The sequence below is a fragment of the Ceratotherium simum genome, chromosome 35 (assembly GCF_057802395.1).
Source record: "Ceratotherium simum simum isolate JZ-2026a chromosome 35, ASM5780239v1, whole genome shotgun sequence".
Taxonomy (NCBI): domain Eukaryota; kingdom Metazoa; phylum Chordata; class Mammalia; order Perissodactyla; family Rhinocerotidae; genus Ceratotherium; species Ceratotherium simum.
The window spans coordinates 1,750,916-1,767,961 of record NC_141934.1 but is presented as its reverse complement, the minus strand read 5'-3'; the positions used below and the strand labels follow the sequence as shown (position 1 = coordinate 1,767,961).

At 41.1% G+C, this 17,046-nt stretch overlaps 1 pseudogene; it reads left to right on the top strand.

Annotated features, from left to right (window-relative positions):
* Positions 1–734: 734 nt before the first annotated feature.
* The window catches only part of LOC106803861 (Y-box-binding protein 1 pseudogene), a 42,460-nt pseudogene continuing 26,148 nt past the window's right edge, over positions 735–17,046 (top strand).

Genomic DNA, 17,046 nt, shown 5'->3' with positions numbered 1-17,046 from the left:
TACTGAATTATATACTTAAAAATGGTTAAAATGGTAAAGTTTGTGTCGTGTGTATTTTACCATAAAAGAAGGTGATACTCAGCAATAAAAGGAACCACGTTGACACATGCAACATGGATGAATCTCAAAATAATCATAGTGAGAGAAAGAACCCAAACCACAACAAACAATGAACCTAGTTATCCCATTTATAGAAAATTCTAGAAAATACAGGAAAGTAGATTGGTCAGGAGGGGAGAAGGGGTGCAGCAGGGAGGGCTCACAAAGGGGCATGAAGGAACTTTGGGGGTGATGGATATGCTCATTATCTTGATTGGGATGATGACTTCATGGGTTATCAATACATTAATAAATGTTAAACCTTGTCTAATTATACACTTTAAATGAGTACTTTATTTTTAAATCAATTTTTTATGTCAATTATTTTTATGTGAATTATGCCTCAATAAAAATGTTTTTAAAAAAGGCAAAATAAAGATTTTTTCAGACATTCAAAAGCTGAGAGAATCAATCATTGGCAGGTCACTACTACAAGAGATGTGAAAGGAATCCCTCAAGGCAGCAGGAGAACAGCACTAGACGGACAACTGGGACCACACACAGGAATGACGATCACCTCAGCTGCTCAACGTGGGCAAACAGCAAACACTTGCACCACATTTAAAAATATAATTGAATGTTAAAGCAAAAAGAATGATTTATTGTGGGGTTCATAACTCAGATGAAAGTAAAATATGACCAACAACATCACCAAGGCCAAGAAGGGGAAACGGAAGGGGACCATTGTGAGGCGGCACAGCGTCACTGAAGGTGGACTGGCACGAACAGAAGATGTAGGCGGTCATCCTCACAGCAACCACGAAAAACAAAGTGAAGTGGAAGAGCCAAGAAGCTAATACAGGGATCGAGTGGAATCATACCAATAATTAGCCCAAAAGAAGATATAAAAAAGGGGGAAACAGGAACAAACAAATGGGATAAATAGAAAATGAACAGCAACCTGGTGGATTTAAACCCAACCACGCCAATAGTCACATTAACATGCTTACAAATTAAATGTAATTACCTAATAAAAGGCAGACTGTCAGATGGAACAAAAACCAAGACATCACTCTAGGCTAACTACAAGAAGCCCAGAGACAGGATAAAAAGTAAAGATGGAGGAATATACAGCATGCTAAGGCTACACCAAAGGAAAGCAAGAGTGGTTATAGGAACAGTGCGGTTTTCATTTTCTGGTATTTGTTTTCTGCTGACAGCAGCACTTTATGAGTCCGGACAGTGGCCTTGGTCTGGGAGACTGGCTGGGATGGCTGGGATGGCTGGGATGGATGGACCGGCCCCATCAGGCATCCTCCAAGAAGGTTTAGAGGAAACTCCACTCTGGATGAGGCCAGGCAGCAGGGGTGGGACGGGCGCCAGGGCACACGGAGGGGGGCAGCGACCACTTTGCTACAGCACTTGGGGACCAGGTGGTGAGCCTGGGGCCTCCCACTCCACCACTCATCTCTTGCTTCTCCAAGAGTGCCACAGTGGGTTTGAGCCCATGGCTGGGGGGTGGACTAGCAGGAACTCAGTTCTGGCGTTCTCTGCCGCCCAGCAGGGTGCTGGTCAGGGGTGGAGAGAAGGCCCCACCAGACAGCACCTCCCCACAGGGAGCAGAGCACTTGTGTGGGGTCCAGGCAGGGGAGAGCACAGGCCAGGACCAACAGTGTTGCTTTCAAAGCAAAGAATTTTACCAGGGAAAGAGGGTCATTTCATAATAATAAAGGGGGTAATTCATCAGGAAGGCAGAACAGTCCTTAATGGTTATGTATCATTAGAGCCATAGCTTCTAGACACAGAGCTTCAAAATATACAAAGAAAAACTGGCAGAACTGAAAGGAGAAATAGGTGATCCACAATCAAAGTTTCTACACTCTTGATAACTGAGTGACAGAAATCAGTAAGGACACAGAGGACCTGGCCAGCACTGTCAACCACACTGACCTGAGTGACACCATAGAACACTCCCCCAATGCAGCAGAATACACGTTCTTCTCACGTGCACAGGGGACATCTGCCAAAAGAGACCACATTCTCCACCAACCTAAGACAAGTCTCAACAAATCTCACATAAGCCAAATAAGAGTTTGATCAGTGGTGGGAGGGAAGAGCGGGCCCCCGAGAGCCCTGAGAACCTTGCTGTCACCTCCAGCTCCAGGCTCCGTCACTGCACCCTTGAGTGGTGAGCCGGCCCAGTCACCATCACCACACCCTGAGCCAGGACCTTCAGCTGTCCCCGCCCCCAGTGCCGCTGACACAAAGCCCAGCACCATGGACAGGGCGCAGGCACAAGAGGGTAAGCATAACAAGTTTGGGGAACAGTAAAATGGTTCCATGTAAGAAATAGATATGGTTTCATCAACAGAAAGGACAGCAAGGAAGATGTACACAGACCACCACAAAGAGGAAGAACCGCAGCGAGGACCTTTGCAGTGCAGGAGAGAGGAGACTGTGCAGTCTGACACTGTGGAAGGAGAAAGGGTGCAGAGGGAGCAAGTGTGACAGGCCCTGGGGGAGCTGCAGTATATGCAGCAGAACGGGACCCTCATAGACGCTGTCCACGTCACAGGGGGTCCTTCATACAACCACCGGCAGAATTAGCAGAATAGTGACAGTGGGGAAGAATGAGGGATCAAGAGTGCTCCCGAAGGCTAGGCCCCACAGTGCCGGCCCGAACACACACAGGCCACAGTCCCCACCTTATTACATGCGGAGACCCTATGGGTGACAACCACAGTGTTCCAATCCTCCTGTGCAGGGAGCAGTGATGGAGGGGACTGACAACCAGCGTGCAGGAGAACAAGGGAGACCAGTGAGACAGAAGCTGTATCAGGGTGTAGACCACAATTCCACAGGGGTCCTCCTCGCCAAAGACAGCATAGAGAGGACAGCCATGAAGATCAGGAAAGTCAAGGAGATGAGACTTAACATAAGCAGCCACCTCAACATCAGCACCACCATACCTTCAACGACCAACACAGATGCCAAGAAAACCCTAAACCGTACAATGGCAAAGAGACAAGAGCAGCTGATCCACCAGCTGAGAACTCCTCCCCTCCCGAGGTTGAGCCGGGTGGGATGAGGAGACGCAGGCTCACCATCCCTCCATCATCTGCTTTAGTCATCCAACAAGAAGAAACGCACATGAAATTCCAGCAAGGACAAATGAATAGAAGATCGGAACTGAAGACCCTAAGTGCTTGCTTTTTTCCTCTTGACCAGATAATGAACTATCTGCATTATCTATGCAGCATGGGACTTTTATCATTTTATCTAAAGATGTCTCTTGTTGGTAATGACAAACATGTTTTGTTTTGTTTTGTTAAGCCCAGTTTTTCTCAATACACCTTTAAAGGTTTTTAAATTGTTTCATATCTGGTCAAGTTAAGTTTTTAAGAATCTCAGTTCTAATTTGTGATAAAAGTTTACAACTTGATATTTTTTAAAAAACTCAACAAACTGCAAGCACCTGTTAATAAAGGTCTTTAAAAAATTCAAACAGTACAAATATGTTTTCAGAATGTTGGAACTAAATTAGAAACCAGTAACACACAGATATCTGAAAAATCCCCAAATATCTGAAACTAATAACAAGGGAGATTAGAAAATACTTTGACTGGAAAGAAAATGAAAACATGACATACCAAAATTTGTGAGATGCAGCTTAAACAGTGCCTAGAGGTAAACATACAAAACAGTCATATCAGAAAAAGTTACAAAGGTCTAAAATCAATGATCTACAAAGCTCTTTCAGAAAATGGAAGAGAAATGAATGCTTCCCAACTCACTCTATGAGGCCGGCATCACCCTGGTACCAAAACCAATGACAATATAAGGAACCTACAGACCACTATCCCTCATGCACACAGACAGAGAAAATCACTCAAAAGTTTCTACATCAATGACCTAAGCTTTCACCTTAAGAAGCTAGAAAAAGAGTCAATATCGAAATTATGCAGGAGAAGGGAAATAATAAAGAGCAGAAATAAACTAAACAGAAAACAGAAAGAGATTAAAAAAGAGAGAGAAAAATCAGTGAAACCAAAACCTGGTTCTTTGAGCTGAACATTCACATTGATAAACCCCTAGCCTAATTGATTCAGAGAAAGAAAAGACACGCATTACCGACATCACGAATGAAAAACTGGATGTCACTACTGATACTAAGATACTGAAAGGGTAAAAGAATATTATGAATGACTCTGCACCAATAAATTCCACAACACAGATGAAACAGACAAATTCCTTCACCTACTACTGGAGCTCACTCAAGGAGAGAGAACCAGAATAAAAATGAACTAGGCAGTCAAAATGGCCACATCAGGACCCAGATAATTTTAAGGATGGGTGTTATTTTCCCATCATATAATTAAGATCACATTACAGTTCAGAAATCGCAAACTACTTCAAGTGGTTTCCAATTTCCTAGCCCAGCATTGCAATCTCCTAGCTCATGAGAGTGATGATCTGGAAGCCTAGAAATTCTGCTTCTGGCCTCGTCCTTAATAAGTGAAAGACAGCAGGCTAATTCACAGATGATAGGCTAATTCAGATTCCAACCAAACTCCAATACTGAGCCAGAAAAAAAATTACCCCTGGACAGGGACAAATTCTCCAGAAGGTACTCAACTTTGTGATAAGGCTCTGGGATGCATGAAGTAGGACTTTAATCAAAATTTCTGCAGCTGGAAAGGATTAAATTCCTTTTGAGAAACAAACCCTTCTAACACAAGGGGAAAATATCTGGAATGGCCAAAATTGTCTCAGAGAAGATCAGTGTAAGTTTTTTTAGGTTAAATTCACATCAACTCCTCACCACCTCCCCCTCACCTGAAGTTTCTCAATTTAGTTGGTTCAACTAAGTACCATGAACTCTTAAAATCATATTTAGGGAGTGACGTCAGCATCATGGCAGAGTGAGCTTCCCCCACTGAACTCTCCCCTTCTAAGAGACAACAAAAAGGACATTCATATTCCAACAGAAGCTATTCATACAATGCAGGGGATGTCTAAGGCACCCAGGCAGCTGTACACCGAAGGACTGAGGTGCTGGAATCTCCAGAGGAAGTGGAAGGAGGTAAGAGGAGCTCCCTTCCTTCCACAAGGACTGCCACCGAGAGACTGAGACCATTCGGCTTTCAGAGGAGGGGGAGGGGCAGCTCACTGTATGAAAAACGGCGCTCTCCAAGACCCCTCACAGCCAGAGAGGATCCCGCTATGGAGGGAGCACAATTGTTGCAAGGGTAGTTTCAACAAGCTAGCCCCTCGAGCAGAGAGCAAGAGCAAGGGAAGAATGGAAAAGAATCCCCTTGTGCTCCAGGCAGAAGGAAGGGGAAAGTAGCCATTTTGAAATATGCCCACAGAATTCTGTTCTTCTTTACAAGGCCTGCTCTCAGTAGAAACTAAGAGCCAAAAGAGCTAAACTGATTGGGATTTCACCAGAGCCTAACTGACCTGGAGGAAGAGAAGTATCCAATTTCAGCCCCATTTAGCCCCTCCCTCTCTCCACACCACACCCCCATATCAGTAAGGCTCCTGTATAAAAGCAGGGGATACAAGTGAAAGAACTGCTCATGTCAGACCTTATTTAAGAAGTCTCTAGGAAAACCCAAAGACAACAGAGAAGACAAAACTGAGGGCTCCAGAGGACATCTTTGCCTCTGACACCTATGACTATAGCAAACAATAAACATGGACTAAACCCTAGCTAGATAAGCATAAAACTTCACACTGAAGGCCTTTTGCCTCATTTTCTTCTATCCAGTGCATCATGTCCAACTTTCAACAAAGAATTACAAGGCATACTAAAAGACAAAATCATAATTTGAAGAAACAGAGCAAGCATCAGAGCCAGACTCAGATATGGCAGAGATATTGGAATTTAAAATGACTATGATTAATAAGTTAGGGGCTCTAATGGAAAAAGTGGACAACATGCAAGAACAGAAGGGTAAGGTAAGCAGAGACATGGAAACTAAGAATGAAAAGAAAATGTGAGAAATAAAAAACACTGTAATAGGAGTGAAAAATGCCTTTGATGGGCTCATCAGTAGATTGGACATGGCCAAGGAAAGATTTAGTGAGCTTGAAGATATGTCAATAGAAAGTTCCAAAACTGAAATGCGAAGAGAAAAATGAATGAAAAAGACAGGACAGAATATCCAAGAATGCTGACTGTTACAAAAGGTATAACATGTGCATAATGGGAATACCAGAAGGAGAAGAAAGAGAAAGGAATAGAAAAAACATTAAAGCAATAATGACTGATAATTTCATAAAATTAAAAAAAGACAACAAATCACCAATCCAGGAAGCTCAGGGAACACAAGGCAGGATAAACACCAAAAAAAAAAAAAAAAAAAAAATCTACTCCTAAGCATATCATATTCAAACTTCAGAAAATTAGAGACAAAGAGAAAATCTTGAAAGAAACCAGAAGGGAAAAAAACCCCTTACCTATAGAGGAACAAAGATAGAATTACATTGGACATCTCCTCAGAAACCATGCATGCAATGAGAGTGGAGAAAAATATTTAGTGTTGAAAGAAAAAAGCCACCAACCTAGAGTATTGTATCCAGCTAAGTTTTCCTTCAAAAGTGAGGGAGAAATAATAAAGACTTTCTTAAACAAACAAAAACTGAGGGACTCTGTCACCAGTAGACCTGCAAGAAATGTTAAAATAAATTCTTCAGAAAGAAGAAAAATGGTATAGGTCAGAAATTAAGCTCTACATAAAGAAAGGAAGAGTGTTAGAGAAGGAATAAATGAAGATAAAATAAAATCTTTTCTTTTTCTTAATTTAAAAAATAACAGTTTGTTCAAAATAATAATAGCAACAATGCATTTGGTAATTATAGCTTATTGATAAGTGAAATGAATGACAGCTATTATAAGGGAGGGGGAATTGGGAATATTCTGTTATAAGGCACTTGCACTACCATGAAGTGGTATCATCTTATTTGAAAGAGGATTTGGATTCATTGTAAATATATATGGCAAACTCAAGGGCAACCACTAAAAATAAAAAGGAAAAAAAGGTATAATTGATGTGCTAAGAAAGGAGATAAATGCTTGCTTAAAACCAGAGAAGGAGGGAAAACAGTGGAAGACAAAAAAGAAACAAAGGACCATGAATAGAAAACAGTCACAAATATGGTAGATATTAATACAACTATACAACAATCACATTAAATGTCAATGCCCTAAATTACTTTCAATGATATGTTTTTGCTATTTCTTGATTTATCAAAATGAACCACTTTCACTGGCTTTCTGTTCTGATAGATGAGGATTTAACTCACTCCTATCACCAACCTCACCTTCTAATACACTCCTATTATTATTATTCTTATCTCCTCTATTATTTATTTTTGTAATCTTACACCTTCATTTTTGGTTTCATCGACTATTGACTCCTTACTTTGTAGAGTGAAGATTTAAAGTAATGATATTAGTTCCTCTGTCTTTCCTTTTCAACTCTTCTCCATCCTAAGTCACAACTTCTAACATTTGTTTTTTTCTTTTCATCATTAAGGTTGATAATTTTATACTATTCTGTGACAAAAACGAAATATGTTGTACTTTCTCTCTCTCTTTTTTTAAATAATTTTATTTATTTATTTTTTTCCCTCAAAGCCCCAGTAGATAGTTGTATGTCATAGCTGCACATCCTTCTAGTTGCTGTATGTGGGACACGGCCTCAGCATGGCCGGAGAAGCGGTGCGTCAGTGTGCGCCCAGGATACAAACCCGGGCCGCCAGCAGTGGAGTGCGTGCACTTAACTGCTAAGCCACGGGGCCGGCCTTGTTGTACTTTCTCTACATGTTGATTCTGAAAGTTTAAAGTCAGTAAACATTTCATATTTTTGTTTTCTTCGAGTTTCCAGTTGCCTTGTCAGGACTTGTATTATCTGTTCTCATCGCCTGAAGTGACTTCTCAAGGGTAATGTCAGAACTCTCAAATCTCCATTTTCCTGGCCATCTCCCTCTTACAGCTCTCTGCATTGCTACTCCAATGTGGACTGACTGCTCTCCAGATACAGTAGCCATTTGGGGTCTTCTTTCCTTGCTTTCCTGGATAGAAATCTACTCTTTTCTGGATCCCTTATGTTTTTCCTTTCTTGTACTACACTGTGATGTTTCTGGAGCACATCCTCAATTAAATTCTCAAGAAAGCGTGTGTGAGCAAGTCAATATTCTGAGCTCTTGTGTGTCTAAAAATGTGTAGTCTGCTCTCAATCTCCTCTGGTTTTTGGAAGTCTGGATTGAAAATACTTTCCTCAGAATTATCTGTCTGTCTATCTATCTATCTATCTATTTAAATTGTGAAATTTTGTTGTACATTATTGTTTATCAGTCACCATATAAGTGCATCCCTCCACCCCTTGTGCCCACTCCCCACCCCCCTAGCCCCTGGTAACCACCAAACAGTTCTATCTGTGCGTGTGTTGGTTTATCTTTCACATATGAGTGAAATCATGCACTGTTTGTCTTTCTCTTTCTGGCTTATTTCACTTAACATAATACCCTCTACTTCCATCCATGTTGTTGTAAATGGGATGATTTTGTCTTTCTTTATGGCTGAGTAGTATTCCATGGTATATATATACCACCTCTTCTTTATCTATTCATCAGTCGAGGGACACTTGGGTTGCTTCCATGTCTTTGCTATAGTGAATAATGCTGCGATGAGCATGGGGGTGCATAAGCCTCTTTGGATTGTTCATTTCAGGTTCGTTGGGTAGATACCCAGTAGTGGGATAGCTGGATCATAAGGTATTTCTGTTTTTAATTTTTTGACGAATCTCCATACTGTTTTCCATAGAGATTGCACCAATTTGCATTCCCACCAGCAGTGGATTGGGGTTCCCATTTCTCCACAGCCTCTCCAGCATTTGTTGCTTTTTGTCTTGGTGATTATAGCCATTCTAATGGGTGTAAGGTGATATCTTAGTGTGGTTTTGATTTGCATTTCCCTGATGACTAGTGATGCTGAGCATCTTTTCATGTGCCTATTGGCCATCTATATATCTCCTTTGGAGAAGTGTCTGTTCATTTCCTCTGCCCATTTTTTGATTGGGTTGTTTGTTTTTTTGTTATTCAGTTGTGTGAGTTCTTTATATATTATGGAGATTAATCCCTTGTCAGATATACGGTTTGCAAATATTTTTTCCCAGCTCGTGGTTTCCCTATTCGTTTTGATCCTGGTTTCATTTGCCTTGTAGAAGCTCTTTAATCTGATGAAGTCCCACTTGTTTATTTTTTCTTTTGTTTCTTTTGTCTGAGTAGACATGGAATTCAAGAAGATCCCTTTATGGCTGATGATGAATAGTGTACTACCTATATTTTCCTCCAGGAGTTTTATAGTTTCAGGTCTCACCTTCCGGTCTTTGATCCATTTTGAGTTAATTTTTGTGTATGGTGAACGAAGATGGTCTACTTTCATTCTTTTGCAAGTGGCTGTCCAGTTTTCCCAGCACCATTTATTGATTAGACTTTCCTTTCTCCACTGTATGTCCTTAGCCCCTTTGTCAAAGTTTAGCTGCCCATGGATATGAGGTTTTATTTCTAGACTTTTAATTCTGTTCCATTGATCTGTGTGTCTGTTTTTGTACCAGTACCATGCTGTTTTAATTACTATCGCTTTGTAGTATGTTTTATTTATTCATTTATTTATTTATTTATTTACTTACTTACTTATTTATTTATTTATTTATTTATTTATTTTTTCCCCCAAAGCCCCAGTAGATAGTTGTATGTCATAGTTGCACATCCTTCTAGTTTCTGTATGTGGGACTCAGCCTCAGCATGGCCGGAGAAGCGGTGTGTCGGTGCAATCCCAGGATCCGAACCCGGGTCGCCAGCAGCGGAGCGCACGCACCTAACCGCTAAGCCACGGTGCCGGCCCTGTAGTATGTTTTGAAGTCAGGGATTGTGATGCCTCCAGCCTTGTTCCTCTTTTTCAGGATTGCTTTAGCTATACGGGGTCTTTTGTAGCCCCATATGGATGATAGTATTCTTTGTTCTATTTCTGTGAAGAATGTCCTTGGGATTCTGATTGGGATTGCATTGAATCTGTAGATTGCTTTAGGTAGTATGGACATTTTAACTATGTTTATTCTTCCAATCCAAGTGCATGGAATATTTTTCCATTTCTTTATGTCATCATTGATTTAGCTCAATAATGTCCTATAGTTTTCATTGTATAGGTCTTTCACTTCCTTGGTTAAATTTACTCCTAGATATTTTATTCTTTTTGTTGCCATTGTAAGTGGGATTGTCTTCTTGAATTCTCTTTCTGTTAGTTCGTCGTTGGTATATAGAAATGCAACTGATTTCTGTAAGTTGATTTTGTATCCTGCCACTTGGCTGTAGTTGCTGATTATTTCTAATAGTTTTCCAATGGTTTCTTTAGCGTTTTCTATATATAAGATCATGTCATCCACAAACAGCAAGAGTTTCACTTCTTCGTTGCCTACTTAGATTCCTTTTATTCCTTTTTCTTGCCTAATTGCTCGGGCCAGAACCCCCAGTACTGTGTTGAATAAGAGTGACAAGAGTGGGCACCCTTGTCTTGTCCCTGTTTTCAGAGGGATGGCTTTCAGTTTTTCCCCATTGAGTATGATGCTGGCTGTGGGTTTGTCATATATGGCCTTTATTATGTTAAGGTACTTCCCTTCTTTACCCATTTTGTTGAGAGTTTTTATCATAAATGGATGTTGGATCTTGTCAAAAGCCTTCTCTGCATCTATTGAGATGATCATATGATTTTCATTCCTCGTTTTGTTAATGTGGTGTATCACACTGATTGATTTGCAGATGTTGAACCATCCCTGTGTCACTGGTATAAATCCCACTTTATCATGGGGTATGATCTTTCTAATGTGTTGCTGTATTCAGTTTGCCAATATTTTGTTGAGGATTTTTGCATCTATGTTCATCAGGGATATTGGCCTGTAGTTTTCCTTCTTAGTGTTGTCTTTTCCTGGCTTTGGTATCAGGGTGATGTTGGCCTCATAGAATGTGTTGGGAAGTGTTCCATCTTCCTCTATTTTTTGAAATAGTTTGAGAAGGATAGGTATTAAGTCTTCTTTGAATGTTTGGTAAAATTCTCCAGAGAAGCCATCTGGTCCTGGACTTTTATTTTTGGGGAGGTTTTTGATTACTCTTTCAATCTCTTTACTTGTGATTGGTCTATTCAGGTTCTCTATTTCTTCTTGATTCAGTTTTGGGAGGTTGTATGAGTCTAGGAATTTATCCATTTCTTCTAGATTGTCTAATTTGTTGGCATATAGTTTTTCATAGTATTCTCTTATAATCTGTTGTATTTCTGTGGTATCTGTTGTAATTTCTCCTTTTTCATTTCTAATTTTAATTATTTGAGCCTTCTTTCTTTTTCTCTTGGTGAGTCTGGCTAAGGGTTTGTCAATTTTGTTTATCTTCTCAAAGAACCAGCTCTTTGTTTCGTTGATCCTTTCTACCGTTTTTTTAATTTCAATTTCATTTATTTCTGCTCTGATTTTTATTATTTCCCTCCTTATGCTGACTTTATGCTCTGTTTGTTCTTCTTTTTCTAATTCTGTTAGGCGTAGTTTGAAGTTGCTTATTTGGGCTTTTTCTTGTTGGATAAGGTGGGCCTATATTGCTATGAGTTTCCCTCTCAGGACTGCTTTTGCTGCATCCCATATGAGTTGGTACAGTGTATTTTCATTTTCATTTGTCTCCAGATATGCTTTGATTTCTCCTTTAATTTCATCAATGATCCATTGGTGGTTTAGTAGCATATTGTTGAGTCTCCACAGCTTTGTCACTTTCCTGGTATTTTTCCTTGTAGCTGATTTCTAACTTCATGGCATTATGGTCTGAAAAGATGCTTGTTATGATTTAAATCTTCTTTAATTTATATAAACATGCCTTCTTTCCCAACATATGGTCTATTCTTGAGAATGTTCCATGTGCACTTGAGAAGAATGTGTAATCTCCTGTGTTTGGATGGAGTGCTCTGTATATGTCTGTTAAGTGCATCTCATCTAGTTTTTCATTTAGGTCCATTATTTCTTTATTTATTTTCTGTCTGGATGATCTGTCCATTGATGAGAGTGGGGTGTTAAGATCCCCTACTATTATTGTGTTGTTGTTAATATCTCCTTTTAGGTTTGTTAATAGTTGCTTTATGTACCTTGGTGCTCCTGTATTGGGTGCATATATATTTAAAAGTGATTTATCTTCTTGATGGAGTGTCCTTTTTATCATTATATAATGCCTCTTTTTGTCTCTCATTACCTGTTTTATCTTGAAGTCAACTTTGTCTGATATAAGTATGGCAAAACCTGCTTTCTATTGTTTGCCATTAGCTTGGAGTATTGTCTTCCATCCTTTCTCTCTGAGCCTGTGTTTGTCTTTAGAGCTGAGATGTGTTTCCTGGAGGCAGCATATTGTTGGGTCTTGTTTTTTAATCCATCCCACCACTCTGTGTCTTTTGATTGGAGGGTTCATTCCATTTACATTTAGGATAATTATTGATATAAGGGGGCTTGTTGTTGTTATTTTATTGCTCTTTTTCCGGTTCTTTTGTGTTTCTTTTCTTTCTCGTCCCATGTGTTTTGGACTACAAATTTAGTTTGGTAGTTCTGCATGGGGGTTCTCTTAGTTGTCTCTTTCTTTATCGTGTGTGATTCTGTTCTGATTATTTGGTTAGTGGTTACCATGTTGTTTGTATAAAAAATCTCATGGATGTGATAGTCCATTTTTTGATGGCCTCTTATTCCCTTAGACTAAGTCGATTCAATCCCTTTCCTCTTCCCCTTCTATGTTATTGTTGACACATCTTATTCCTTCTTGTGTTGTGAGTTCGTGTCTAACACAATGAGGTTACATTTATGCTTGGTGCTTACCTTCCCTTGATCTTTGGTTTTATAATTAAGTGTTTGCTAATCTATTTTGATAGAGGACTGCAATTTTTCTGGTTTTGTCAACCTATTTTCCTCCTTGTTCAAAACTTTGAATCCCCTTTCTCTTTTTTTCCTCAGGGATGAGGGCTTTCTTGAGCACTTCTTGTAGTGGGGTCTTGTGACAATGAACTCCCCTATCTTTTGTTTCTCTGGGATAGTTATTATTTCTCCGTCATATCTGAAGGATATTTTTGCTGGATAGAGTATTCTTGGCTGAATGTTTTTGTCCTTTAGAATTTTGAACATATCGTTTCACTCTCTCCTAGTCTGTAAAGTTTCTGTGAAGAAATTGGCTGTAAACCTGATAGGAAATCCTTTGTATGTTATTTTTTTTTTTTTGTCTAGCTGCCCTTAATATTTTTTCTTTGTCATTGACTTTTGCCAGCTTTACTACTGTATGCCTTGGAGAGGGTCTTTTTGTGTTGATATATTTACGAGATCTATTTATTTCATTCACTGGTATTTCCAGCTGCTTGCCCAGGTTTGGGAAGTTCTCAGATTTTATTTCTTTGAACAAGTTCTCTGTTCCTTATGTGTGTGGTGATGGGTTGTAATTAGTATTTTGGTGGTGAACATGATGTAATCTACGCAGAAATAGAAGTACAATGATGTACACCTGAAATTTTTACAATGTTATAAACCAAAGTTACTGCAATAAACAAAAAATTTAAAAAAAAATTTAAATGTATATCAACCTTCAAAACTAAAACTTACTTATAAAATAGAATAGATTGATTTTTTGACTTTCAAATCTTAGTGTAACAACCACTGAATTGTATAAAAACAAAGTTTCTCTATTGAGACACAATAAAACTTTAAATTGTAAAAAAAAAAAAAAAGTTCTCTGTTCCTTTTTCCCTCTCTTCTCCCTCTGGAATACCTATAATCCTTATGTTGGATTTCCTAATTGAGTCGAATATTTCTTGGAGAGTTTCTTCATTTCTTTTTAGTCTTAGTTTTCTTTCCTCCTCCATCTGTAGCGCTTCTCCATTGCTGTCCTCAATATTGCTAATTCTAGGGCTGGCCCCATGGCTTAGTGGTTAAGTGCACACGCTCCGCTGCTGGCTTCCCGGGTTTGGATCCCGGGCGTGTACCGACTCACTGCTTCTCTGGCTATGCTGAGGCCACGTCCCACATACAGCAACTAGAAGGACGTGCAGCTATGACATACAACTATCTACTGGGGCTTTGGGGGAAAAAATAAATAAATAAATAAAATTATTAAAAAAAAATTGCTAATTCTTTCCTCCGTATTTTCAGCTCTGGTGCGTAAGGCTTCCAGATTTGTCTTTGTCTCCTCTATTGTGTTTTTCATCTCTAAGATTTCTGATTGTCTTTTTTTTTATAGTTTCAATCTCTTTTGTGAAGAATCTCCTGATTTCATTGAATTGTCTGTCTGTGTTTTCTTGTATTTTATTAAGCTTTTTTATGATGGTTATTTTGAATTCTCTGTCGTTAAGGTTATACATTTCTGTGCTTTCCTGGTTGACTTCTGGGTGCTTGTCATTTTCCTTTTCATCTGGAGATTTAATATATTTCTGCATGGTGCCTGTCAGTGTTGGTTTACCTTTCCTCATAGTGAATACATATGGTTGCAGTTTCCTCTTGCTGCCGCTGAGTGGGGGTCAAGGGATGTGTATTCTGGCCCACCTCAATCTGTGGACACTCTTGTCGGCACCTGGCTGAATTGCAGGGTCGTTGAGTGGAGGCTGCTGGGGGCGAAGCATGAAAACAGCTTGAGCTGGAGCACAGCTAGGCCAAAGCAGGTGGGGCTCGGGTGTGGGTGGGTTGAAGCAGCTGCAGCTGCAGTGCTGCTGGGCCAGAGAAGCTGGAACTGGAGTGCGCTGGGCCAGAGAAGCTGGAACTGGAGTGCGCTGGGCCAGAGAAGCTGGAACTGGAGTGCGCTGGGCCAGAGAAGCTGGAACTGGAGTGCGCTGGGCCAGAGAAGCTGGAACTGGAGTGCGCTGGGCCAGAGAAGCTGGAACTGGAGTGCGCTGGGCCAGAGAAGCTGGAACTGGAGTGCAGCTGGGCCAAAGTTGCTGGCGCCAAGTCAGCTGGAGCCTGAGCACAGGCAAAGCTGAAGCAGCTGGAGCCGGGGAGCCAGGGGGCGGTGAAGCTGAAGGAGCTGGGGTGGGGCACGTTCCAGCTGAAAGAGCTGGGGCTGTAGCCAGGTGGAGCCAGGGAAGCTGGGGCCGTGGCTTGGTCCAGCTGGAGCAGCTGGGGCTGTGGCGTGGTGGGGACTAACCTGCCACTGCCTCTGGTGTAGGGGTGTAGGCTTGCCCCACTGCTGGTTGGGCTGGGCGCCTGGGGGCTGCTGCCTCTGGGGACCAGCCTGTGCTGAAACGCTGCTGAGCTGAAGCACTAGCCAGGCGGGCCGGGTTGGGGAGGGGCACTTACTTTCGCCTCCCTGATCTCAGAGGTTTCTCACCTTGCTGTGGCTCTCTGCTCTCCTGAGGGGCTAGCTTGTTGAAACTACCCTCACAGCAGTTCTGTTCCCTCCATAGGGGGATCCCCTCGGGTTGTGAGGGGTCTTGGAGAGAGCCATTTTTCATGCAGTGAGCCGCCCCTCCCCCTCCTCTGAGAGCCGCATGGTCTCAGTCTCTGGGTCACAGTCCTTGGGGAAGGAAAGCAGCTCCTCTTACCTCCTTCCACTTACTTTGGAGATTCCGGCACCTCAGTTCTCAGGTGTACAGCTGCCTGGATGCCTCAGACGTCCCCTGTGTTGTGTGAATAGCGTCTGTTGGAATACGAATGTCCTTTTTGTTGTGTCTTAGAGGGGGAGAGTTCAGTGGGGGAAGCTCACTCTGCCATGATGCTGACGTCACTCCTCTCCTCAGAATTTGAAGACTGTTCAGTATGTTTTAGCAGCCACTGGTGTGCTCCAGCCTGATGCCAGTCAGATGCTTGTTGCTTTGTAAGTGAGTTGGTGTTTCTTCTCTGGAAGGTAGATCTGAGTGTGTCCTTGGGTTCTGAGGTTTCAAAGTGACGTGCTGACCTTCATGTCTTTTTTGTTCATTGTGCTAGCACTCCTTGGGATCATTCAATCTGGAGATTTAAGTATTTCAGCTCTGGGAAATCATTTCCCATCATCTCTGAAAATTTCTTCCATTCTAATAGGAATCCCTGTCAGTCAAACATTGTGCCTCCTGGACTGAGCACGATATCTCTTCTTCTGTTTACATTTTTCATCTCTTTGTACTTTTTTTTTCTTTCTGGGATATTTACTCAACTTTTTCTTCCAACTTTCCTACTTAAAATCATATTTTCTTAACTTTCAAAATCTCGTTTTTGGCTTCTGACTGCACTCTTACTCAGCACCACATTGACAGTTTGTTATGATCTGTAAGCTTCACCAATCTTGTTGGTGATATTAGAGATTGATGTTTTCAGCATTAGCCAGATTCCCTCTAGGGTCAATTTCTTTGCTTGTTTACCACAATGTCTCTTTCTCATGTTGAAGACATTCCTCAGATGCCTGGTGATTCCTGGGTGTTTGTTCACTTGTAAGGATAAGTTAATGAGTAGGTGGCTGGGAGCCAAAGCTAGGCTACTCAAAACTTATTGTACTTACTCACACTTATCTGGAAATGGTGCCTGCTCTGAAAAACCTGAAGCTGTGGCAAGGAAACCGGCTGTCTTTCAGTAGAATCTTCCGTGTCTTGACAGAAACATGGGCATGATCCCAAGTGCTAACCCTGACATCACCATGACAGCTGCCCCCACCAGCCCTCAGCACCAAGCCCCAGGGGGCTCTGTGGCATGAGTTCTTTTCCCAGACTTCACAAAATCCCCCATGCTCTTTCTCCCACTTCCATGGAGACCACATCGGACCTCGACATTAGTGAGAAATAAACCTTTATTGTGCTAAGCCACTGAAATTGGGGGTTGTTTGTTACCACAACATGGGCTAATTTCTCCTGACTGGTAAACTGCCCAATTCCTCTACAGCAAAGCTTACTCATTGAAAAGCTCCTCCAATAAACTTTGTAGTGCCTCACTTTTAAGTCAGAATGCATAACCAAGATTCTTTAGCTATTTGAGCAACGTGTTC